This window comes from Falco naumanni, chromosome 3 (genome assembly GCF_017639655.2).
Source record: "Falco naumanni isolate bFalNau1 chromosome 3, bFalNau1.pat, whole genome shotgun sequence".
NCBI lineage: Eukaryota > Metazoa > Chordata > Aves > Falconiformes > Falconidae > Falco > Falco naumanni.
Genome location: NC_054056.1, coordinates 105680545 through 105707268, shown reverse-complemented (window position 1 = coordinate 105707268; position 26724 = coordinate 105680545). Strand labels below are relative to the sequence as shown.

The 26724-nt window shown below is 47.6% G+C and overlaps 1 long non-coding RNA gene across 1 annotated transcript in view; it reads right to left on the bottom strand.

Moving 5' to 3' along the window:
• The window catches only part of LOC121085073, a 135977-nt gene that overhangs the window by 108279 nt on the left and 974 nt on the right, over window positions 1–26724 (bottom strand). Inside the window, exon 2 of the long non-coding RNA XR_005826946.1 lies at window positions 24407–24587. This is a non-coding gene — a long non-coding RNA (uncharacterized LOC121085073). The remainder of the gene's footprint in view (window positions 1–24406; window positions 24588–26724) is intronic.

The following is a 26724-nucleotide window of genomic DNA, read 5'->3' as shown; positions in this document are numbered from 1 at the left end:
GGTAATCCCGCAACATCAGAACCAGGAGATGCCCACAGCAGATACAGATCATTGCTACCTAGTCACCAACACACAGGGATAACACAGCAGTGGCTCTCCTCTCCATTAAAAGGAATTACAAGCATTCATGTTTATAATGTTTTATGAAGCAGAACTTCTTCTGTTTGAGATCAAATGTAATAAATAAATAAAAAAGTCTACTTAATAGCTCAAGCTATTGAACCATTTAAATCTCTGCCTCTACACCTGCAGCAGCAATCTCCACAGGACAAGGGGACAAGGCTGCCCACGTTCAATAGCTGGACCGAAATGTTGCACGGCCTTTTACAAATGCAGACAACAGACAGCTGGGAACCCATGAGAGTCCTCCACCAATTCTGAAAAACCCTTGGTGACACCACACTTGCTACAAGCGTGCAGGAGGCAACCACTAGCCATGACAAAGACCTGACTGGGAGATTAGAGATGATAAAGGGTTCAGCCAAACAAAAAAGCCATTTTTGCATGAACACTGCTAGGGGAGAGCCCTCCCAACCTGCTAACTTCTCTTCAAAAAAAAAACAAAAACAAAAACAAACAAAAAAAACACAAACAAAAGGCACTTGTAATATCTTGTGGGGATGCAACCACTTTGGAGTTTCACATATACCCAGTGAAGCTCGTAACAAGGGCACACGAACCATGCAGTGATTACGCCAGAGAGAAGTTCCAGATAAGCCTGATTGGAAGCCTAATTAGCACAGTTCTTTTTTTAATTCTTTGAATTCCTTACAAAACAGACATTTGGTATTTGCCCATCCTCCAGAAACTGGTGCTCAGCCAGGTTTCCATCCCACTGTTCACACCCAAGTGGGTATCACTCACCTCCCATGCCGCCGGTGGGCTCAGACACGAGCCTTTCTTTCCTCGGGTCCCATATGCAGGCATGTGGCAGCAAGGAAACCGTTAGCTCTCCCACTGGCACATGTCTAGCCACAAAGACCTGCAAGAGCTCTCCCAGGTATGAGATGGAGAAGCTCCTCCATCTCCAAAGCTGCTCAGCTGCATCCAGATGTGCAGCCCAGTGTCAGGCTCCCTTGCTGGGCACCGCTGCGAGATTCTGGCAAACTTGGCTGCAAACTCAGTTCTTGCCTTGGCCAAAATGAACCACAGCTTCCCACGCCCGGTTCGGTCGCTGTGAACCATCCTGCCTTCCCCAGAGCAGGGCTCAGTCTGAACCTTGTGGTCACTTTTTGCTATGGTTTATTTATGATTTTTAGTCCTCAGCATTAGTCACTAGCTTACAATAAAAGGAGAAAAAAAATCACTAAGCCAGCTACAAAAAATAATCCTCCTGCTAGTTACGTTTTTGGTTCTTTACCTTAGACCTATTCTTTAAGCCTTCAGGATCTAGGCTGTCACCGTGAAGGCTAAAACCATGCTTTATAGTCAAACAAATGCTGAAATTCTCACAAGACTACACCATTCCAGGAACAAAGGAGTTATGCTAAAATTATAAAAGCGGCTCACAGAGATTAATTAGCCGCTATTAAAACAAAACAGAAGACACTAGCCCCTTACTTTTCAAAGATAAATTAACCAATTCAAGGCATGTCCTTTGCAGCTGACATTTGCTTTCATCAACCCACCACCACCGCCACTCCTGAAATCCCTCTATTACACTGAATTTGCAGTTCTCCCTGTGAAACCATCCATACTGCGACTGCTTCCACTTCAAGAAGGTTGAGATGTGCCAGCCACCGGCGTTAGGATGGTGGGGCTGGTCCTCTAAAGGCACCAGTGGGAAAAAAAACTCGTAAGACCTCAGTGCTGGCAAACTTTGATCACTGCAGCATTGGACTAATGAAGCTCCAATGCCCCACAAACACCAAATTGATGTGATGGCCCAACAAGGCCAACATGAGACATTTCTGAGCCCACTGCTCCTCTCCACACTCCTCTGGACCAGCTAAACTCACCAACCCAAAGGAAACCATGCACTGCTTTTGCTGGGAGGGTTTTTTGCAGGCAAAGCAACCAGCCCAGAGCTAGTCCAGCAGCAGCAAAGGGGTACGGGCCAAGAAGGAAAAAGGCATTTTTTAATGTGTGCAAATCACCTTGCACGGCTGATGCGTTTCAAGCTTGGTATTTGCCTCCTTTTAAAGCTGAATTCTCGGTGGCTGCCGCCTCCTCCGATAACCGGAGAGGAGCCCAGTGCTAATGACTTTCCTTCTGCACTGTCACACTTGGCTTGAGGTCCAAGCATCCCCGCGGAGCCCAGGAGAAGCCCCACGTGCTCTGGGGCTGGCACACAGCTTCACAAAGGCAACTGAGGTGAAGATTTCAAAACATCTCTGGGAATAGCAACGCAGAGACTTTTTGGCAGATCAGGCTCTCTTTTCCTGTTACTTTTTATAAAGCTCCCACTTATGAAGGGCACATGTTCAATATTCTGCAAATAATAACAGAAAGTTTCAGCTATTAAACCAAAGGCCATGGAATAATTTGACTCGTTTCAGCTGGCAAACCCAAATAAATGCCTGCCTCGCTGTTACAGGCAGCTTCACTGTGCAGCTCAGTGAAGTCAACAGGCACGAGCTCAGGACCTTCTTGAGGTGAAAGAAAATATTATCATTAGGAAAGATTTCATAACAGCATAGGATTAGGCTTCATCCAAATATAGATGTTGCATTGGTTTAACTAAATCCAGCATGGAAAAGTTTTATTTATTGCATCATACAGTTACATTATGAAGTTACAGCCCTGGATTCACTTTTCTGCTGATATCCCAGAGCAGCAAATCCCTTTTCTGCTGATGCAAAGATTCCCATCAAGGACTGGGCTTCACCTCTACTTCCCATGTCCCATGCACTTCTCAAAGGGTCTTTTGCTCACTGTCTCGTACCTGCAGAGCACTTCCTACCACACAGCAGTTTTAATCCTCCTCACCAAAATCAGTTCAGTCCTGTGAAATCTCCGTTACTGTCACTCTGCTTTCACCTACATCACCTCCATCCTTTGTGAAGATTACTGCAGCCACATCAAGAGGAAAAAAACAGAAAGGTAAGAAACAAGACACCTGAAAACACGTCTAGGAGCTGTTTGCTCCTCATCCCTGGAGCTGCCTCCCACCAACCCTGCAACATGCAGGAATTGGGCAGCAGTCAGGCTCCAGCTCAGCTGGGTGGATGGATGACCTCCCCAGGCTGGCATCCCAATCGTTTTCAGGTCTGAATGTGTCCACAATGCCAGCTGACCTTCCTGCCACCCAAAGGGGAGATTTTTTTTTTTATTCTTTATTCCAAGACTGATAATGTATTGCACCTCTTCTTACTCATTTATTGCTACTAGTATTTATATTTTAGTCATGTCCAGGCTCTTAAATGCTTAATGACCAAGCCTTCTGAAGAGCTTACATGCTGCGAGAAAAATAAGGAATAACAGGATTGTTTTATCACTATATTAGCATCTAAATGCATCAAATGAATTCCTAGCCACATACCACTTGCTGTATGTGAATGCAGTTAAATACTGTATTTACATACAAGGCCAGCTCCCCCAGTCTCAGCAGAACCTACAGCCATAGAATCAGAGAATCAGAATGGTTTGTGTTAGAAGGGACTTTTAAAAGCCATCTAGTCCAACCACCCAGCCATGAGCAGGGACATCTTCAACTCGATCCGGCTGCTCAGAGCCCTGTCCAGCCTGACCTTGAGTGTTTCCAGCCCAAAAGGTCCCTCTTCTTTTGCAGGGATGCCGCTGCCCTGGAAGGTGCGGGGCTGGCTCTGCCCACACATCCCATGGCCAGGCAGCACTGCCTGTGCCAAGACAGTGACGCAGGTGAGTACTCTTTGATTTGCTCCATGGGGAAAAGAAAAAAAAAAAAGTAGGGTTGGATGAGGCTGGTTAAACATCAAAAAAGCTCTCTGGATAGAGGGAAAATGCCTGGAGCCCGCACAGCACTGAACAACCACCACTTGCACAGCTCCCCTGCCCCAGGCTCAGCTAAAACCTCCACTTGGGCTTCTCGGAGGAGCATGTCTACCAAACCCACTCCTAAAGTCAGGGATGTCTCTTATCTACTGTGCAAATACATTAACACCAAAAGCAGATCCATCTGTCACCACTGCCTGAAGCACCGAGCTGTACCTGACACAAAGCTGCTGCCCGGGCTCAGAGCTCTGCTCCTCTCCTTACCCAGAGCTGCTTGAGAAGAAGATCAGACTTTCCTAAGCATCTGACTTACGCTCGCCAGGAGGTGAATTCTCCCACTTCAGCCTCTCCATTAATTTCAATGGAGTCAGGATTTCTCTTTCACAGTCATGATCTCCTCCAGGGACACAGAACAGAAGAGGGAGAGGGGAACAGAAGATCTGTTTTCATGCAGATGCCCATCCTTTATCACACAGAATGGAGGGAGATTACTGCAGGTGATACAGTTCAGGTGATCTTTCCTGAAGTGAAGCAATGTTAGCCCCAATCCCCATGTCCTCAGGGTTATTTGGCTGAAATATCTGAAATAACTTCCTTCTGGAGACTGCTCATCAAGACACCCTTTTTGCCAGTCTCCTTCCCAGGCTGAACTCATTCCTCTCAGGGATGATGCTGGAGGTCAGTGGCCCTTCCAGGCTGCTTTCCTCATTTAAGACACCAAACGCAAAGCTGATGAACTCAGTACATCATCAGACAGTGGGACATACTTGGTGAAGGAAGCTCCCTTGGTTAAAGAAAAAGAAAAGAAGGAGGGGAACATTTAAACACATCAAGAATATCATAGTAAGTGGCATACTAACAACTGAACTTCATGATTCATGGCTAATAAACAGCAAAAAAAAAAGGTATTATAGGTGATTAAACTTAATCACCTTTTTTCTCAAGACAACGACACCTCCTGCATTCCTCTAACCCATCCAAGTTCCTCTAACCCATCCAACGCTGCTAATTTGGGAGTTGGGCTATCAGAACAGACATTAGTTTGTGGCTAATGCAACCCAGCAAACCCAGTGACACAGCACACACGGCCCCAACACTACCTTGTGATCCCAGAGCGGCCGGAGGTGGGTGGCAGCTGCAGCCTGATACAGCAAGGCTATAAAAAGCCAAGGACGCGGCCAGGAAAGCGGTGGCCAACTGGCATCAGCAGCATGCTGGCATCACCTTTCACCTACATCTGTCGAGCTGCTTTCCCAATAAAAAATTACCTTGGAAAAACAAGCCCCGTCATGGCTGTCTGCTCCAACAGGTCCAAAGATCAGTTATGTCCTCATAGGACACAGCAAGCTAAGGGGCAAGGATCGGGGGATCCCATGCTCAAAGTCATCCTCTGAGCCAGTGGGATCAGAACTGTCTTTCCCAGGAAAAGGGAGCCTGTTCCCCTCCCCCACGGCTCCAGCCAGGGCTCAGCCCCCATCCATCCCTCGGCAGAGGCTGCCCCCATGCCATGGTGCAAGCAAAAGCCCCAGCAGCTTCACGCACAGGACTAACGCTCCCGTCCCAAAAAGGGCCACCAGGGAACAGTGCAGCAAGACCACCACCAGCACGTCAAAACGCCCCGACAGCTTTTCCAGCTCCAACCCCGCCCTGGCTCTCCAGCCCAGCAGCAAAGCACAACAGGCTCAGGACCCAAGAGTCAGCAACAGAGATCTGGGAGAGTCACAGCAGGAAAACACACCAGAAATGCATCAGCCCCCGAGGAAGGTGCCAGAAGCTACCATCAAAAGGGTGTTTAGATCCAAGTCTGAAGTTGGTTCCATCAAAACACTCTCACTGCCCCATGTGCTGAACCAGACTGTTCATGCCTAGTCATAACTTAGCTTTGATCTCCACATCCTCCCCAGTGCGCAGCTGGCTCCGGCTGGCGAGCCCACTTCAGCTCTGCCATCCAGCAGGATGGGCTTCTGAGCTACCAGAAGCGCTGGAGCCAGCCAGTGAGACATCAGAGAACCCAAGAAGAAGTTACGCTAGCTGTTTATTTGCTATGTTGTTGGTCTGTCTATCCGGGTTCACACCAATAGCAATTTTTGGTTTACTTATTCATTTTGCTATCTTCTTCATGTCCCTTTAAATGGCCCTTTAAAGTCACCCACATGCTGTCATTATATATACATCACCATACCAAAAAAATGTTACAAGAGTCTTGATTATACAAAAAGCACTAAAACTAGGTGTTTTCTTCCCGATGGGTAAATTGATAAATCAAAGAAAATGAGCCTCACACAATACAGCAACTGAGCTGCGAACATAAGACTGGCAGAAGAGCCATGACTCCTTAGGAACATGTTTTCAGGAAGAAAGTGGAAAGATCCTGGTAGACATTACCATTTTTTCCTACCTCAAAAGCAGCACAGATTAACAAAGCCAACAAAAATGACCTGGAAACCTATACTGGAGTGCCTTGGCCTTGATTTTAGTCTTGAAATAACCTGGCCCAAGCTCAAGAATCATTTTTAATGTTTATTTTTAGAATGCATTACCTTCAAAACTCCAGACGTGTCCTTTAAATAGTTCAACGCATTAGATGCCTTTTCCATTTTTTTCCATGAGGCTGAAAACACGACCTGTGAAGTCACAATTATCAAGAGGGACTTGTCCATCACCGCTATCTCGGTAAGCACTTTTCCAAGGAAAGCAATGCTCATTTCACAGCAGATGTGGATTTTCCCACCACCTACCACCAGGAAATGCATCACATCGATATCCAGACATGCCAAAGCCAGCCTGCTCTTTCCACAGCTACGCCGAAGTTCTGGCCTTGAGTTGACAAAGCCCAGTTTAGCTGGTAACTGCCATTCTCACTGCCAAAAGCCAAGTCTGGATTCACCTTCTCAGGGCTACATTTTCTCACAGCTGCCAACCTTGGTCCACCTGGCTACTTAAGTTGGATGCAAACAGCTTATTGCACGCAAGAGGTAAGTATCTGCATCAACCCTGAGCCCATTTTAACTTTGAGGAGGTCTGACCACTCTTGGCCAGGTTTGTGAACATGCACAGCTGCCACACGGTTCCCCATGCAGATTGCGTACCAGCACACACACACACAGTAAGGACCCAAAACCGAGGGGAATTGCTCATTTTCCCTGAACCGAAATAATTCCATTGGCAGAGAGCTGCATCAATGCACCCAAGCCGACACCAGGGCATCCCACCTTCCTGTCTTCTCCTGAGTGTTCACAACAGTGTAAAGCCGTTGAAGACCAACATGGGGTTGGGAGGGATAGTGGGAGCCTGTTCTCTTCCAACCCTAATGCAGGGTAACAAAGCGGGGGGGGGGGGGGGGGGGGAGATGAGAGATCTTGTGATCCTCAACTGCCTTAACATCATCACTTCCTGCCACCTCCCACTCTGTGCCCCCCAGAAAGGGATCTCTGTGAGATTGTCTTCTAAATCCAAGCCCTCAAGCATACCCACCATGGACTCACAGAGGCCAAAAGCCTGCTGTATTTTATTGTCTATTAAGTGGTTCAATTGCACTAATGAACTCCTATTCATTAGGACAGCCTGAGGCACATCAGGCCATAATACCTAAAGATCACAGCTCTCCTTATCTAAAGGGACCAGGAATAACTCTGAAGAATGTGAACCCTCCGGAGACCATGTGATGAGCCCTCCAGTGAAAGGGGTAGTTTTTAAAGGAGTGACAAAGGAACCACCAGACAGGATCAAAACCAACCACTATTCTGCTCAGCATCCGGTCTCCAGCCTCAAATGTTTTGGAGAGCAGACCCATGCAGCTGGCAGGCGTGAGAGGATGCTCCGACTGGCACCCACCGCTGGCACTAACAAACGACTTGCTGCATTCTCCAGCTTAATTAAAACTGGTTTAAACTAATTTCTAAGCAGAAGCTTGTAGCAGATGAGGAGATGACACTGTTCCCCTTTTGCCACCCATAGCAAGCATGGCATCATCCAGGAAGCAAAGCAGACAGCTGACAGATGACATCTACCATGGGGGCTGCATCACTGGGATACCACCTGCCACAACCCCTTGAGGTCCATTTAACCACAGGGTCACTGCTCAAGCCAACTATGTACTTCCACACAGATACATAGATACGTATTTTTTATCTCCGATAGCTTTCTTCTAGTGTTTTTTGCCCCATCAGACCTATTCTGAATTTTCCCAGGGTACAACTTCATGTCTGGCAGTAGAGGAGGGTGCTGACCACCAGGCCCAGGTGAGTAGAAGTGAGGACAGCTCAGGCATTTGCTGCCCACCAGTTCACTTCTCTCCTCCTTCTACACGAGAGCACAGAGCACCACCAGCAACCCATCTTAGGGGACTTCCAACATGCTGGGTTACAAGACATGACAGTGCTTGAGCTGCTTCTTGTGACCGTCTCCATTCCTACTTGCCCCCAAAAAAAACTCCAGGACAGGTGACACAGGTCTGCATGCACATCAGCCACCCCAGCTGAGCCTCCTGCAAGTCAAAACCTTGTGTACTGTGTCACTGTGGTTATGTGGCATCCTGACCCCAATTCAGTAGGTCAGGTACAGGCTCTACAGCAGTGAGTGCCTGTGACCATCTTGTACCGACATCCTTTCATACAGGCAGAGCCACATGGTGTGCTGGGAAGCGGCTAGTGCCAGCAGGTTCTGCACTCTAGCAAACCAGGGTACCTCTGGTTTCAAGGAGTCACTGTGGCGAGGGACCAAGTCTTTAGAATGGTCCTTTGCACTGCCAAGACTGGGAAATAATAAAAGCTGGATGACAAAATGAGGGGGGAAAAATGGAACATCCACAACGTCGCATCGTGGTTCATTTACTGTATCAAACAGCTGCAGCAGAAATTCTGCTCTTGTTGTAGCTGGTGTTTGTTTTCCCTTCCCTTCCACACAAATGAAATGAAGGATGGAAAGCAAGGGCCCTGTCAGCAACTGCTCTGCACCAACTGTTCGTTCCTAAGGGGCAGCCAGGGAGATGGACCTCGAATTACAACCACCAAAAGGACAACTGGACAGATAAACCTCTCCCAGAGATAAACTCCACATTTACAGCAGAGTACATGTCTCCATCAAACTGCACTGCTGCAAAAAGCCTCTTTGTCCACCTGCAGCAGGGGCTTGTCCGGACTTCACTGCACGAGTAGCTGGAGCTGCAATGAACCCACAGCACAGAGGAGGACCTTTTGAAAGCCAGGTGAACCCTGGCACTGCCTAAAAGCTTAGGTGTTTCACTTCAGCTCCTCTGACCCCCATTTTAAAAGATGCAAATAGTTAAAGAACTGAAACACCCGAAGCCTGCAGAAAATTGGAAGCAGAAACTTCATCTTAGCAGCAGAACAGCTATCACGAATAAAACCATCACAGGATCGCAACTGTATCCTCTTTGTCATCACTGCCACAATTATAAATAAAAGTAAGTAAGCCATCATGTCACATGTACGTTTTATACCCCATACTGCCAAACAATCCTGGTAAAGACCCAATTGTGAAGAACAAGCAGTTTTCGTTGTTGCCCCTTGCAAGTACTGCACTTTCCACAGTGATGGGAAAGCCTGGGGCTTGGGGTCAGATTTGGGTGAAGGCTGGTTTTAGTTAAAGCTGGTCCTACTAGAAATTTTACCTCTCTGCAGGTGAACTGGGGACATGAGCGTGGCAGGGCTTCAAGGGCAACAAGACTCTGGAGAATGCTGGAAAGATCTAAAGAAGGTGTACGGCTACACCAGCAACAGCAGGATACCCTGCCTCCGAGATGCTACGGCCCCACCTGGGAGCTTCTGTTCAAGAAGGGTGCTGTTCAACAGAGCTCAGCAGAGGATCAAGCTGCCAGAAGGAGGGGAATGACAAGCCCCTCTCAGATGAGAGGACAGAGTGAGCTGCCTGTGTTTGACCTACACAGCTCAGAGGGTATGAGACTGCTGTCTGTACCATGGAAAGATTGAGTTAAGCTAAAGGACAACACTGGCACCAGAACAAATGAGTATCAGCTGGCTATGAGTGACTTCAGGTTGCAGCATGAAGGTCCCCAGCCATGCCCAGCTCTGGATGCCTCCCAGCAGTTGCAGGGCAGGCAGCCCAATCACTCTTAAGATGCAGCTTGATGAATTTATTAATGAGGATGTACCCCTTGGCTGCTCATGAGGGTAAGGAAAGAGATCTTTGAGATCCCAGCAGCAATACGCACTCATGTGTTCCTCCTCTCATTAGCAGTACTTCTTAATTGTCTGCTGCTTATCCTCCACCACCTAGACGCCACAACTCTTAGAGCCATCCCCTCTGATAGGAACTCACTTTGGACATGTAACAGGATGCTCTGGAAACTCAGAGGTTTAAAAGCCTACAGTAGATCAAAGTGTTATTTACCCCATTTCACAGGTGCAGCAATAAGGGCAGGAGGAATCGGCTTCCACACCACAGGAAACCACTTCTCAGCACTGGGCTATGTATCACCAATACAAATCATACACCAACCCAAATTACCAACACGGACAAAACCACATCATGACAGAGTGCACCATGTATCACAGGGATTACCCCACTCCTCCAAGGACAAGATCTCACAAAAGCTTTCAAATGAGTTTGCCCAGTTTTTGTTACCCTTGTCCAGCATTTAAACAACAAGCAAGGCTTCGCCACCCTTGTCTACCGCTGAAGCTCCTCAACATGCATGCTAGAGTAAGTCCCATATAATCTTCTCTATCTGACTATGTTTTAAGAGAGGGGTTGTCCCTACCACCTCCCAGCGCCTCCATCAGGGGCTCAGCAGCCCCTCTGCTACAGCAGAGACTCTTGTTTCTTATTCCCTAACTACTTCTATCACTTTTTTGGGTTGTCTTTGGAGATTATTGCTCAGTGTTCTTCCAAGCCATTTGTTTTCAAAGGCACTCAGATACTTTGCCTGTACCTTTGATAGGTTTCCAGCTTTCAGATCCATCTGTTTAGATAAAAATTACTTTCAAGTCCAAGATTCATAGTTTAGCCTTTCAGCAGCAGATTTTCAATGACCAAATCTCAGTTAAGCTAGTAAATGCGGCTGCTGCCTTGCCAACGCGTGACACCATTTCCTTCTGGACATCCCCAGTGGCTCCGATACAACTACCAGGATACACGAATGGATTCATTTCTTGTATTCCACTGCCTTCTAACGTAAGGTTTGACTCAGGAGATGAGAGGGTTTTTCAGGAGACCGGGGGGGTTTGTACCAGCTGGGACACCTGCACCTCCCTCGGAGGCTGGGAGGTCTCCACTTGCACATCTGCTGGGTGGTCCCACAGGGTCCACAGTGCAACTGAGCGCAGGACCCAGAGTTCAAACTCTCAGCCAAGCACACAGGAAAACCCAGCTGTATATACAGGCATGGCTGCAGCACCGGCTTTATGTAAACTGAAATACATCTCGTTGGCACCGAGGACACAGGAAAATCTGACACAGGCTTGCCAGCCTCCATAAAGCTTGGTGGCGACCAGCTGGGGACAAATCCAAAGCCACCCCAGCACAACAAACCACAGGGTACATCCTTTAAAACACTCCGGCCGCAGCTGCTCAGGAATAACCAGGAGTTTTCCTTCTAATCCGGATTAAGGTAGCACCCAAGTTTACTCTGGAACACAACAACAAGCCTGAGTTGAGACAGGTCATGCAGTGCACGGCCAGGTTGTCCCAGGCGCCGGCAGCTGGGTGCCAGTCTCTTGGAGAAACTCCACCTTCAGCAAAACCTCACCTAGCACCAAGCCTCCCCACCCTTCAAGACAAGAAACTACAGCCACCCGCAGTCCCAAACCGCTGAGGATTACTTAACGTTTCGGCAACTATTTGCCAGCAAAGAGCCCTGAGAAAGCACGGGGAATTATGCAAATACCAAGCAAAAAGGAAACGTCCGCATCTTATACAAGTTTGCCCTCATTCTATCAAAGCCTCACAGCAGTAATGCATGTCCCCCCCCCCCCCCCATAAAGCTCCTGGGATCACCTGCTTTAATGCACTCATCTTTACCCTCTTCTACGTGCCAGGACTGCATGAATTTAATCAATATCTCCATTTTATTTAGATTTAGTATAAGGCAACGTATACTTAATAATACTAAATAATACTAAAAAAATAAGGATGTTTGCAAAGGGAATCCACTTCCCATTTCAGACCCCTGGCCCAGCTCAGCTGGATGGGTATTTATTTAAAACATTACCACCCTCCCTGCCTGCTCATATGCCAGGGACTGCTATCACCACAGCACCACAAGTCACATCACTTCAGCAGGCAAGGCTGGCCCGAGCAGGCTGGCTGGGACAGCCACTGAAGGCAGCCATCAGGCAGGCTGGGGGAGTGATTCCATGTTAAGGTGCTGATAATGATTGGGAAAAGTTTTGTCTGCATTCCACGTCAGCAAAGCAGAGAGAGAGCACTTACTCCAACACCTGCATCCCTATAGCTAATGTGACTTAAAAAACGCAAATGGATTAAATATCAAATCAGTGAAAATTCTGTATAAGGCAAATGCTTTAGTATTTAAAAAGTTAGTATTTAAAAATGTAATTTCACTTTATTATCCAAGGGCTTCCTTTCCCCCTTAAATCTCATATACAGAGGGAAGAAACAAAATAATCTGTATCCAGAGACTCACAAATTCCCCACCCTCACACCCAAAGGCGTATTAGCTCCTTTCTGCATACAAGAAACCAAGGCATCTCACAGTTGCCTTCACTTGACCCATACTTAAGATGTGCCAGGAGCCTGTAAAATGATGAAAAGAAAATGAAAAGAAAATTCAGAATACACCCACAGCCCCAACCAGTGTAGTTATGCTGACCAAATGCAATTGATTTAGAAATAGCTCTGTGGAGGCAGCGGGGAAGGAAAACCAGGAAAAAGCCTATTTTGTGCTGAAGAAGCTTATTTTTTCCTGGGAGCTGGCTTCAGCTGCCCAGCAGAAAAGCCGTACACAGTGGCGGGGGAGTGGATAACATCACCTGCTGTAGGTGACATCTGCATCTCCCAAACATGCGCAGCCCCCCCTAAAATGCTGCCGCCTCTCCTCCTACGGGGAGGTAGCAAATGCCACAAGGGAACTGAAAAAGTAACCTTATATGAGGGGAATACAACCCAAAACAAGCCAAAAACTTCATAGTGTAGATCATCGCTCCATCTGACTGTGGGAAACCCAAGGCGCAGTGAAACTCAGAGCCAGCACCATGAGCTCCAAGCTGCTGCTCCTGGACTGGGATGGTACCAGCTTTCCTCTGGGGAGGAACATTTATCCTATCACCAATACTTGGATTAATGAAAAATTAATGAAAGACGTTGTAAGGCAAAAAGAAGTCTCATATCTCAACAAAACACTTTGCCCACTGAAATTTAAATCACTTCCACTGCTTGCAAGTACACAGGTACGGGTGTGCCTCCGTGTATTAAGTTTTCAATTCCACATGCTTTCAGCAAAGGAGATTAAAAATATATTGTAGTAATACATACAGAGTGTAAACTAGCAGCTCATACTGGTTATAGAGCATACATGTCACTTACGTTACTTCATCCAGGAAATTAATCAGAGTAACAAGGCAGCCAAAAACTTGGCCCCCAAGGCAGAGGGTGCTGGGGGGGGGGAACACACACCAACTGGGGAACCACCTCTGCCACTCACAACTTAACCCCCCTGAGGCCACCATGGTCTCTCGACCACATCTTTGGGGACATCCGGTGCCTTTGCTTGCGCCATCATAGGGCCAGGGACGGAGTATCACCCCGAGTCCCCGGGACACTCCATCCCTGGCCCTACGACGGTGCAAGCAAAGGGCTAAGGGCAGGTATATTTTAGTAAATAAGTACTGATTTTATATATGTCTTTGGGGAGGGAGATCTAATCAAAATTAATTTAACAGAGTAGGAGTCATGGCACCCTCTGAATCTGAAAGCACAAAGCTGGCTGACAATAAAATGCCGAAACTCAGATGCCCTGTAAAAATACACAGATTTTAAATTCCTCAGGGTCCAAGGCTCATGTACTGAGATATCCAGAGCCCAGATCACCTCCATGGAGACGACAGCTAGTTCACTTCAGTGTATTTATATCACCAGGCTGTGGGTGCTGGGTGGCCGTCATCACGTTAAACCCCCTTCGTAAATCACTCTGAGATGCTCAAAGAGCAGGTGCTGGTTGCAAAACAGGGGTATTTGATGGGTCCCACAGCCCGGCAGTGGCAGAGCCACAGGGGCACAAACAGCTGCTGGCACGTCCCCTCCGCTGGGAAAGCACCCACCGGGCTGCTGGTGGCACTGGGGGGGTTGAGGAGGAGGAGCAGTGCCCAGCTGGCTGGCGGTGGGTTGCAGGGCTTGGGCTCGGCTGGGAATAAGCCGCAGGGAGACGAGGAGCGGGGCGGCAGGGCTGCATTCCTCATGGATGAAACTGCAGAGAAAGGGCTCTCGCTGCCTCTCTGCCCATTAGTCAGCACACAGGAACAGAAAAACCCCCCCACAGCAAATCCGCTCTGTAATATTAGGGATTATGACTCAAGAGATTTTTATTTTTTCCCTCCCCCCCCATGATTCATCCAGTACAGCCTCACCATTCAGATTCAGAGCAGCCTCACCGTTCTGGGCTCTATCTGCCCAAAATCCCACTAAATAATTGCCCTTTGCAGTCAGCAGTGAAGAATTCACGGTCGTTTTCCCTCTTTCCCTGCCAAAGCAGGAGCCAGAGGGGGGGGGTGAGCACTGCACGCCAGGACCACACGCCCACGCGGGTGGCTCAGCACCGGCAAACCCAGCACGGTCCTGTGGGAGCCCCGTGGGAGCCGCGTGACCAGCCACGAGCACCGGCACGGCCCGGAACAGGAGATAAATGGGATGTCATCCATGGCACAAGGGGAACAGCGGGAGGGGGGGGTGCAACTTCAGAGAGGTGGCAGTCATCTGCTGGTGAGAAGAAGCAGCCAGCAACTATCTGCTGCTCCAGGGAATTTAGCTCCAGGGATGGGTTAGTTTGCTGGGAAGGAACCCCGAAGCAGGATGGTGGGGCTGCGTGGGGTTTCTGGTTAGGGAAGACCGTTCTCTGCCTCCTCTGCACCTTCCTCATCGCTGGTGATGAAGGACACCTCACTGCCGGGAATGAGACCTCCAGAAGCATCCCGCAATACCCCGCCACACCACTCGCAATTTTTAGAGGAAAAGGAGCTGTAGCTGCACAACAGGCTGCTGTAGAATAAAGGGGGAAACATTATTTTACAGAGGACGTGGCCTGGGCACCCCCATCCTGCAGCCAGGACCCCCAGCACCAAGTGACCCGGGCTGGGCTGAACCAAACAAAAAGCCTCGTGGCCCCTTTGCATTGGGATAATAATAGCAGCAGATAAATTCCACATTTCAAACACGGGTAAGATATTAAACAGAGCCTCTGTAGAGAGATTAGGTGGAATAAGAAAAACAATAAATCCTTATGTTCTTGGACTTGAACCGATTGGCAGCAAAAGCCAGGGAGTGGGGCCTCCTTTCCCCCAGTAGCGCCCACCCCCATGCCCAGCATAACCCAGTGTGCTGAGGCTTAACGGCTTGCCCCAAGGATGAAGATCGCAGAACGTGGAGTACAGAAATACCTGAGACATCTTCCTCCGGGTCCAATCCCAAACCCGCTGTGTTCCCAGGGTGCCACACGTCTGTGAGGTACCTGCTCGTGCCACTCTGCTCTTCCCAGACAGACCATGTAAGAGCACTCAAGCAAGCCTGAGATGCCATGTGAGATGCACATCACCTTCTCCAGCATGAGAGGCTGGGCAAGCAGGACCCAGGGTAAAAAAGCAACAAAGAAATCATTTTCCCTCATAGAGCTGCACAGGGAGAAGTCACAAAAACTTAACCCTTTTCCAGGCTCCTACAGGAGGGATTTCTGAGTCTGAAAGCCAGAAACAAACATTAGTGAAAGCAGAAGAATGGTTGGAGGGAAATCCCTGATGGGGGGAAATCCCTTATCTAGAGTCTTGTTTTGTTTTGGTTTTTTTTTGTTTTTTTTAACTTAAGGCCATTTCTGTTCTGCATGCTCTAGAGAAAGCCACTGATCCAAAGTGCCCTTTTCATCCTTTCCACATGCCCCTTTGAAGCTGAGGTTCCCACCTCCTGACCTAGTGTGGAGGCACCTGACACTCCTCCTAGCACCCTCACCTTCCAGGGCCAGGCTCTGCACAAGGCAGATACAGTTCCAGCCAAAAGAATGAATATCAACAATTAAGATTCTATCTAAATACCCCCTTCCTTAAAAAACAGCTTTTAGATTCGTGATTTAAGACAAATCCATGCTTTTAGATTCATGATTCAAACACTGAATTTACTATATGGAGGTCAACCCAAGCCCCACCAATGATGTGGGATGCTGACGTCCTGCAGGGCTGCAGGTAAGCTAACAGACACATCTTCATGTTTAAAACTGCACCCTGGAAACAGTGTTTCTGCTGCATGGCAAAAAAAATGTGCTTTAGTGACTTAAGGATCCAGTAAAACTACCTGGTGCAGAGGGACTCATCCGCTGCAGAGGGACTCTCGTCTTCTGCAGAGGGAAGCCTATCCTGTCACAACTGAATTATCAGGTAACGTTGCCTCATTTTGCAATAAAACTCAGCTGCAATATTGCATCATATCATGGGGAGACAAGCACACTTAACATCAGGGTTGTTCATGCTTCCAGCTATCCTTAACAGTAAAATGAAGAACATTAATCCCAGCAACATTTGCTAGAAAGAGCTCTCAAATGTACTGAAGAGTTTCCAAACCTTATTACCTTACCCGGATTACCACATCCTTTATATAAGTGCTGGTGACACTGCAAGTTAAGTTACCTGTCCAGAAGAAAAAACACCTCACCCCTTACTCAGCCACGGGTCACCTACACCAAGGGGGAAGGTAGCAGGAGGAACTGACAGAAGGACAAATGCTGATGTCAAAAGGACAGGCAAGAGCTGGGAGAAAACAGGCAGCAAATAACAAAAGGACAGAAGGTATTTATGAGTGCGAATCACACATTTCCCCAGACAGCTTTCCATTAATGGTGAATATCATAACTCCCCTAAATAATGCAGGGAAAATTTGTTCAATCATTTAAAAGGCATCAGCAGTAATAAATACATCCACTCCAGATGCTAACCTCGCTGTTCCTCCGCGCTCAGGGACTGCTGTAAGGAAAAGGCTAAGATCACTGCCACTTTTTAATTTTGAAAAAATGCCTCAGTATCAGAGTTGGGGGAACCAAGGATGTACATGAGACCGAGGCATGGAAATCTGAGCGCGTGCAGACCCTGCACGGTGTAAAAGCTCTTTACACCACATCTGCCATTCCTGTGCAAAAAAAGCAGCACTGAAAATGCAGTTTGTGTTTACTCAGGCAAAGTGCGTACAGCAGAGGTGTATGCACTGGGATAGCTATGGCCAGTTAAGAGAAGAGCCCTTCCCACCTGCCAGGAGAAGGTCCCCCACCAAGGATCCATGAAGATAAGGAAGGGCTGCAGCAGAGGCAGCATATCCATCACCTGCAGCACAACAGGTAGTGCAAGGGTGCTGATGCCACATCTGAGGGGTACCCAGCTGCTACGCCAGCACTAAGACCAACATCTGGATGAGAAGGAGAAGGAGAAGGAGAAAATTACGTATGCCACCTTTCTACACTGGATTTCTCAGGAACAAAGAGCAAAAGGAGATTTAAAAGCTTTCAACTTCAATGCTGCCCACAAAACCCACCATGCATCCAGGAGCACTCTCTGCAGCACTGGAAAATTGGAACAGGTTTCCCAGCTCATCCTCACCTGGGCACTGACTCCTCTGACCCACCTGCCACCTCATCAGGACACGAGTCACACACACACCCCAAGATGTGGACTGTCTCAACGTGATGCTCTGTCCTGACAAAACCATAATCCCAAAGGCCACTGATGCCACAGCAATCCCAACCACTGAACACAAAGGTGATGGATAAGCCGCGCAGGACCAGTGGGAAGAGCTGTGAGCCTGTCTGGGGATGTTCTACTTGTAGTAGGAAGGGACCAGTTTAGTGGTGGACTCAACCATTTAATTAATGTCAATTAATTAAGGTCAACGGTTGGACTCGATCTTAGAGGTATTTTCCAACCTAAACAATTCTATGATTCCAGGACAGGAAAAAGAGGTCAAAACCAAAAATCACGGAGACACCGCGTTTCTGAAATGCTAGCTCATTTTCCAGAAAAGCCTCTTCCCTGCAAATGCAGGAAGGATACAGGAAGCAGGGGAATAAATCTGCATAAAACTGGCAATTTTCACTTCCAAAGTCATATTCTGGCATCCCCATAATAAAAGTGGGGTGACCACCCACAGAGCAGAGGGAAACCCAACAGTACAGAGCAATCGCAAGCATGCAGTGTCTCACAGCAAGGAAACCCAGCCTGCTGCCTCTGCCAAATTTCTGTTAGGGGTTGGGGTGGGACAAAAGGTTTGTACCACCAAACCATGATTTGTATTGTTTCAACTTTTCTCTTTTCCCTTGGAGTCACTCTTCTGATTCAAATCTGCACTATTTTAAGCAAGTCTGCTAAAAAAAAAAAAAAAAACACCACAGGATTTAATGCCTGTTTGGGCTGCCCATAAAATTTTTTTCCGCTGGAACAAAGATTTAAACCTGTGACTCAAAATGAGTTTACAATGGGGGTCTGATTATCAAGAGGACCAGAATATCCTCTTATTAGAAAAACGTTCTCCAGGCTTTCCTGAGCTTTACATTGCAGTATTAACGGCTTGTGTAGTGGCATGCAGGTGATACTGGCTTTCTTTGACACAAGGGGAAAAAAAAATATGTATTTTGTAATACAGAAAAAGAGCAGGTATGTGTGTGTGAACATGTGGCATGTGTATCGATACATGCACATACATGCATGAACACACACATCCTTCTGATTATTGCCAACAAAACAGATAACAGGAAAGGAAAACACAAAATCACAAAAAAACAAAGGTTGGAAAGGATCAAAGGATGCACTCCACCTGCTTGCCTCAAGTAAAACAAGCCTAATTAAGGCACTATTTTTAATTATTATTATTTGTCTATTACTGTAGCAAGCATCATGGAGGAAAACCAGGGCCCTATTTGTATGAGTCCTATACAAATACTTAAGGCAGTCTGGAAGAGATCTAGTCCAGCAGGCTTCGGTTACACAGATGTAAACCTGTATGAGTACCTGATACTCATTTTAACTTAAACCTATTGTCTTAAAGACTTATTTCTGTTGGTACAATATTTATTTGCAGATAAATTATTTTTCAAAAGGAGAGGGTACACAGACTACACAGCCCAGGTGTGGGGATGCCCATCCCAACACCATCCTCAGGAAGCATTTCCCAAGCTCCGTTCGTTTTTTGGGGCTGGATCATTCCCAACAACCCCTCATCCCGAGCCGCCCTGTGCACATCCCCGGGGCGAGCTCTGCCCCGAAGCCTCGCAGGGTGATGGCCAAGGGCACCCGCGTGTGCACAGTGCCACCTCCCACATGCACCATCAGCCCGCTGCCGGGGGGAAACCCTGCCCTTGCTGACAAAGTGTGGAGGGGAAAGCATGCGTAAAATGCCCTGCGAGCTGTTGTGCAGCACGGCAGATTAGATTTTAAGGCAACGAGTCATCAGCTATGAGTCTGTGAACTTGGCTTTATACATGTCAGAGCAGCATCATATATTTAATAGAGATGTCTCTCTCAATCCCACTGACCCCGATCTGAACCGGCACCCGTGAAGAAGTTTTGGAAGGTTTCCTAGCCTGTTTTTTAAGTCCTAGAGCCAACAAACAGCTAGTCAAAGTTTAGCCTCCTGGCAAGCAGAGAGAAAATACCCATCAACTACATTGAAACTGAAAAAAAAAAAAAAAAAAAAAATTACCCTGGGGAGCAGAGCACAGTATAAAATGCTTATTTACAAGTTTTCTGGCTGCTCGTTCATCAGCAGAATTTACTGGAAAAATTCAAAAGCAATCATCATTTTACCAGCATGTTTTGCTCCGCGTGGTTCCTGCGCTCAGCTTTACACGGGGAATGTCAACAGGGCGACACAAGCCCACCGCCTCCCCCCAGCAGCTGCAGCAGCGTGCGTCCCTCTCACCATGTCAAAAACCCACCTCCTCATTTACACACTGTGCAGTAATTATTTTGCTAATCACAGGCTGCTCCGCGCTTCTCAACCCGAATTATTATTATTAGAGCTGGCTCAGCTGCAAACGCGCCTGCTTTCCAAACACACGGCACTGGGCTGAAGAAGCTGGGGCGGACATGACACGTTAATCCTTTACTGGTTGCAGCGTAAGGCAGTGAATGGCATCCTGGCATGAAATCTCTTTCAATGGGAAAAACAACATTTTTCAGGAGGTTTTCTATTTTGAGTTAACACAGAATCACCACAAAAAGAAGAGAAAAAAATACTGGGTTAAGCAATGTAACACATACCATGGCCTTCTTTCAATCCACCAGCTATATTTATCTCTCAACTGCAGCACAGAAACATATTTCACTTAGAAAAACTTTTTAGCTGCTTAAAAAGAGATACTCAAGTAGCAAAGGCCACACACTTAGATACTGGGGGGGGGCCGGGGGTAGAAATAAAAAAAGATTTATTTGTTTAGATGCTGTAAGCTAGATGAAATCCACCACCTACAACTCATCACCCAGCCCTCCAGTGGGCAGGCGTGACTTGGGCACAAGCCAAGCTGAGCCCGAAATGTTTTGGTAGAAAACTGCTCATATGATCTGGCTACTTTTTAGTCATCTATTTCACTTTCAACCTTTTTTTTTTTTTTTTTTTACCTGAAACACCTGCCTTTGACTAGGGCCAGAAACAGAAAGCTGGCTAAGAAAAACAGGAGCACTTACCACAGTACAGCAAGTCTACTATACCTGACCCCAAAAATGAGGGCCAGCAGCATCACAAGCCCCACCATCAAATCTGGGACAACCTGCACAGTGACAGCTCAAGCAAACCTGGGGTTTAGAAATTATTTTTCCCAGCTGCCTGCCAGGCTACCTCAGCCATGACCTGCTCCTTATCCTTTCCAAGTCAAGGTGCATCCCACAAGTCAACCAGTATCATTCAGTGTCCCACCCCGAAGGCTGCAGCTACTACAGAAGTTCAGGTGCCATGGCCATGGGCAGCAGACTGACAGCACCAGATCTGTGAGCAAATAAACAGCCCATTCCCAAGCCAAACTAAACCAGGGCAAAAAAAATCCCATTTGGGCACGTAAGGGAAATAGGATCAGGCACAAGTGTCTTGAAAATAGCAAAACACCCTAACAATTGGCAATAAATGACCCTTGGGTGCAAGCGTCATCAGCAAGATCAGGTTATACACGTGGCCTGAAACAGCCCCTCATCCAAGAGAGGCTGAGAGGCAGGGGGGTGGCACAGGACACTTGCACCACTCCCGAAAGTGGGTCTGCATTACTGGGGGGGGGGGGGGGGGGGAAGAAGGAAAAAAAAAAGAAGAGTCATCCCAAATGAAACTGGACACTGAGAGTTCACATTTCACATAAGGAGCCTCATGTATTATGAGTGACACAAAAGGGACAGTCTGGAGTTTGATTTCTGTTTATTCAACTTGATGAGGTCCCTTAACATTTCCTCGTCAGGTTACATATTTCCAAGGAAAAAAAAAGAGAAAAAAAAAAAAGAATATCTCCATCTATCCGAAGGAAAGCCCTCTCCGCAGATCTACTTGCCTAAAATGAGTTTGGCAGAGCTCACCCGACTTGACCTCCACGGAGCACAGGCTGGGCATGTTCAGGCATCACCACCCATCGAAGAAACCAATGCCGCAAACCGGGGCTGGGAAGTATCAGCTTTCCAGGATGGGAAATGCAGTGCTGAGTCCTGGGATTTTAGGGAAAAGCAAAAAAAAAAAACCCAAAACAAAACGCCCAACCAAAAACCCAGCTGTGCAAGCAAAGCCACCCAACCAAATCACTTGCTGCTAGGCTGATGCTGCCAAGAATAAAATGTTTGCTGTCAAGTGATATTGTGCATGTTCTTCAGATCACCAGCATCAAAGCATGTCCTGGTTTCAGATCTGTTTCAATCATCAGAAGCAGTCAAAACACTCCACTTAATATCTACGAGACAACCCCTATAGGAGGCCCCGGTGCTTTACAGCGCTCTGGCACAGCAGTGGGGAGCGTTGTGCAGGACATGCCCCCAGCTCCGTTTAATATCCCCCCTGCTCCCAGCACTGCCTGCCAGCTCTCTCTGGGCAGCATTTTCTCACAGGGATGGGGGGATGGCTCAAATCAAACCATCATCAACACACACACAAACCCACCTGCTCGGCTGCTCAGGCACCCAGAAGCCCTCTGCCATCACGGCACAGCAGCCCATGCAGGACCCCCACAAGCTGGGGCCACATCCCTCTGCTGGGCAGAACCAGGGCTGAAACCAGGTGGAAAAGCCCTGGGCTTGCAGCAAGCCAGGCGGCTACTAAAATTAGCAGCAGAAAGAGAAGTAACAGCAGGAATGCGGAGCCTGGGCTCGGAGCGCAGACTGCAACCACCAACGAAAAACATCACCGAGCCCGGGGTGCGCAGCAGAAACACTGTGGTCAGTAACCCCGATTTTATTCTTAACCGTCGCGTCTGAGAAACATCTACTCAGCCACACCAGCTGCAATCCGGAGCGGGCAAGGAAAGCCAAAACTATCAGTGTGAGACTCATTTAGAGAGAAGGGAATTGAGAGCAGCTCCAACTCCCTTATTCTTCCCCCCCCCCCCCCCCCCCAAGAAATAAGGGGCACAGCTGCAGCCGCTCTTCAGGCCATGGACTCCCAGGTTGTGCAGGACACTAACAGGGTGCTCGGCCAACCTGCCTGGGCGAGGGGAAGGAGGAACCATGCAGAAGAGACATTATCAACTAACCTGGAGCAGAAACATGTGGACTAGAAGGTAAAGAACGCAAAGCCAGAATGGGAAAGAAAGGGGAAACATGCCTATGAAAAACACCACAGGCATAAAACTCAAACATGAAGTGGAACAGAAAAAGAGAAGCAGAGGGAAACTAGGAGGAGGAAGCACAGTTAGATCTAAACAGGCAATGATGCTTTCACATGTGTGTTTGCATATATATAAAAATACCTACCAAAGTTACTTGCATATAGATGTAAACATACACACACAAGTAGAAACACTGCACTGTGCTTTATCTACACAGCCTCGAATAAAAGCAAAGACTGCACCACTGGCCACCGGCTCTGACAGCACGGAGTTTCCACCTGCACAATGACACTGTCCGTACACTTCTTGTGCTGAGAGTGCTCCCGCATTTACTCCTATTCAGAGCTAAAACAACATAGAAGCCATGTAAGAAAATTCACACCACAGCAGCACGTTTACGGTCACCACGTCCCCACCATGTGCACAGCCAGCCACACATCCGCAGGAGGAACCTCAGTGCTATTAGTTACTGGCATTACATATAGCACCACCAAAAGCATCTGTGCTGGATATTATATAAAAATAGAATAGAAAGGCCAGTCTCTGTCCCAGAGACCCAATGACCTAGGATAAAACCAAGACACAGACAGAAAGCACAAGCAAATAAGGCAAGCTGTCCAGAGCAGAGCAAAATGTGCCAAAGGAGATACTGGCATCTCACCATACATGGTAATCCTAGATGGGCACATCTAACAGTCTTGCTTTAGACAGGAAGGGGTCAACCACAACAGAGCACGAGCAAAGACCCACCCCATTCCCTGTTCTCCGAAATCCCACTTAAACCACTAATAGAGATGGTGCAAAGAACCCCCATTACTGAAACAACCAGCAGTCAGCAGTAATCCACATCAGAACCACCACATCCATCAAACCACACAGAGAACAACCCCTAGCTAAGTGGCCACAATGTCCATCGCAACTTCCCGATTCCTATCCTGACTGTTGGTATGTTTCAATGTCATATTTTGGGATGTACGAAACAGATGGGGACCAAGAGTCGTACATGAATTAACTTGGAATCTATGAGCCCATCCACAGGGTGATAAAGGAGGCAATGTAATTGAAAAAATTTGTAATTTAACATTGAACACATCGGCTAGATAAAACAGCTTGCTTTGACCTGTTAACAAGACAGGGTACTACAATCCAGTCTTGTGTCTGCGGAAAACTCCTAGTAATTACCCCTAGTTTGAAAGGGGTTAAGAAAGGAAAGAGAGGGCAGAGTTAAGGATATCTGGGCATGTACTTCAATCTTGATATTTCCTAACTTTTTTTATATTCTGAAAAGGCTCAAATCGCTGCAGGTAACTGGAATTACAGTATTTTCCTCAATGCTCAGTTTAAAAACTGCAGTCATCACCAGATTATCTTTTGGGTAGTGTATTAACTGATGAACCAACATATGAAACGCGTTATTTCTCCTCTTTCCTCCAACCCAGCAGTGGAGAGTCTTGTTTTGCTTGTGTGTTTAAACATTATGCACAACATCGCTATATATTTAGAAAAGGGACCTTCAGCTGAACATACCTTGCACTTGGAGCAGAGTGCGGTGAGGTTTGTGGAGGTCCTTATCTCCTGGGGCTGCCCAGTCTGCGTGAAACTGGACCCTCAGAGAGCAGAACTTCGTTTCCTTGCGGAGAGCTCCCATGGTCTTTGGCACAAAGCTCTAAGCAGTCTTTCTGCTACCTGACACAATACGTAGAGCACCCTAAAAAGAGAACAAAAGACCTCAAGACTTTATCTGTATTTCTAACAGAAGCCAACCTAGAAGGACATTGCAAGCTGCCCATGCAGCAGCAGGGATGGCCTGCAGCTTTCTGAACTGGTTGGAGCTCCTTTCGCTTGCAGGCTCCCTACACAGGTCTGTCATCGCTGATATCAAGCCAAGAAGCAACAAATGCCAGGGCCAAGACGGGACTTCTCCCAGAAGATGGGGCTGCACCTCCTAATCAGCCAAAGACAGAACACCAGAAGAGCTAGAGAACACCAGAAGAAACTCAGGAGTGCTCCTAACCCACCAACTCAACTGACCAGCTGTGGACAAGTACCATCAGCCAACAGAGCCAGCACGGCAGCAGTGGACTCCTCAACCCCTTCCTCACATTCTTACATTGTTGGAGCTCAAAGAGCTGTTCCTCACCAGCAAGCCAACAATGTCCAAGAACCTGGCTCCCTGGCAGCAGCTGGGCACAAAAAAGCTTAAATGGAGCTATGGATCATCTTCACGCCGTGGTCACCAGAGCCTGGGCTGCCCAGCCAGGTCACCTACTACAAGGCAGTGTGGGGATCCAAGCGTGAAAGCTGGTGGGAGGAGGCAATCTCATCATTTCTCCTGTGGTATCAGCCACCCCAAAGGGCTCAGAGATTACTTCAAGCTTGTTCTTCCGAAGCCACCCCGGCCCACCACTGCAGAAGGAGGTCAGGAGCCCCTCTGGGCAGACCCGCTCTGCCAGCCAAGCCTCCAGCGAAACCACAGCTGCACGAGCTCAGCCTCAGTGCTTGCCAACTTCTAACAGGCACTAAAATCCCTTAGCATCTTCAAACAAAATACTAATGTTGTAAGCAGTATTTCATGGTCTACAGGCTTTGTCACACCTCGGGGAGGCCTCTAACAGATTCAGTCCAGACCTCATGACTTTCAAGAGAGCATGGTTCCCAGGATCCCACACGCTGGCCCCATCCCTGATGGCATCTTGTTACCTTCATGAGCTTTAGCTGTCCTGCTGCTGCCACAGTGGAGACAACAGCATTTTTACCTGCTCAGCATCCAGATTTTCCAAGCAAAACAAGACACAGGTGTTTGTCACTGTGAGTATTTGCACTCCTAATATCATCAGAAGAAGGTAAAGACCAGCTGTAGGCTCTGCCAGTCATGGCAGATCAGCACAAGTGACTGCAGGTTGTTTACTCTCTCCCATACATTCCCCTCCCATACTGCCTTGTTCCACGAGGCAGTGTTAGCAGTTAATAAACAGAGGGGCATACAGAATTGAAATGCTATTTATTGTAATTTGTCTCATGAAAGTACCCAAGAAAAATACTCACTAAAAGTCATTAAGAACAGCCTGTAAGATAAGATCTTGACTAAAAGTCTCTTGGGTCATCAAGATTTACCAGGACAGCAGGCACCAACAGTGGTGCACAGGCTATACCACCAGGCAATATAATGTTACGCTTTATGCTAACGGACATAGTCTTGAGCTCTGAGCAGGCTACAACCTGTCTCAGAGATAGTTACACCCACATTACCACCTGCTAACCTGTAAATGGTACTTGATGCACTTATCCTTACAATGAAAATTCTAAAATTACTGCAAACTTCCCCTCCCCCTTTCTTCCTCCGTACAAAGAACTGCCATTGACGGTGCTATGGAAGATGGAAAGCCAGTACTCATGTTTACCTGTCACACTAAGTCAGGAGCTAAGGAAGGTCTTATTTCCAAACCTTCAACACTTGCAACATATAGCTACTTGGTGAGAAGCTGTCTAAAGCTTTTTTTCCTGTCTAGTTGTGTTGGCTGTGGCCACTAGACCTCCCCCTCAGAGACAGCAGCCTACGGAAGTCACCGTTGCCATTTCTGGCCACCTCAAGCAGAAGTACAGAACCTCAACCATTTCTGTGAAGCTGAGGGTCCACCTGACACCAGGGCTCTACCATCCTATGCTACGAACAACTGTACGGAAGGCAGCTTCTGCCCCGATGTGTTCACAGACAAAAGAGGCAAGCAGAAGAGTGGAAGGGGAGGGAGAAGAAATGTCTTGCCAAGGGCAGAGCCTCCAAATCCTACCCATGGCCAAGCACTGGGGAACCCCATCATCTCTCCAAGCCACAAGTAACAAGCAGG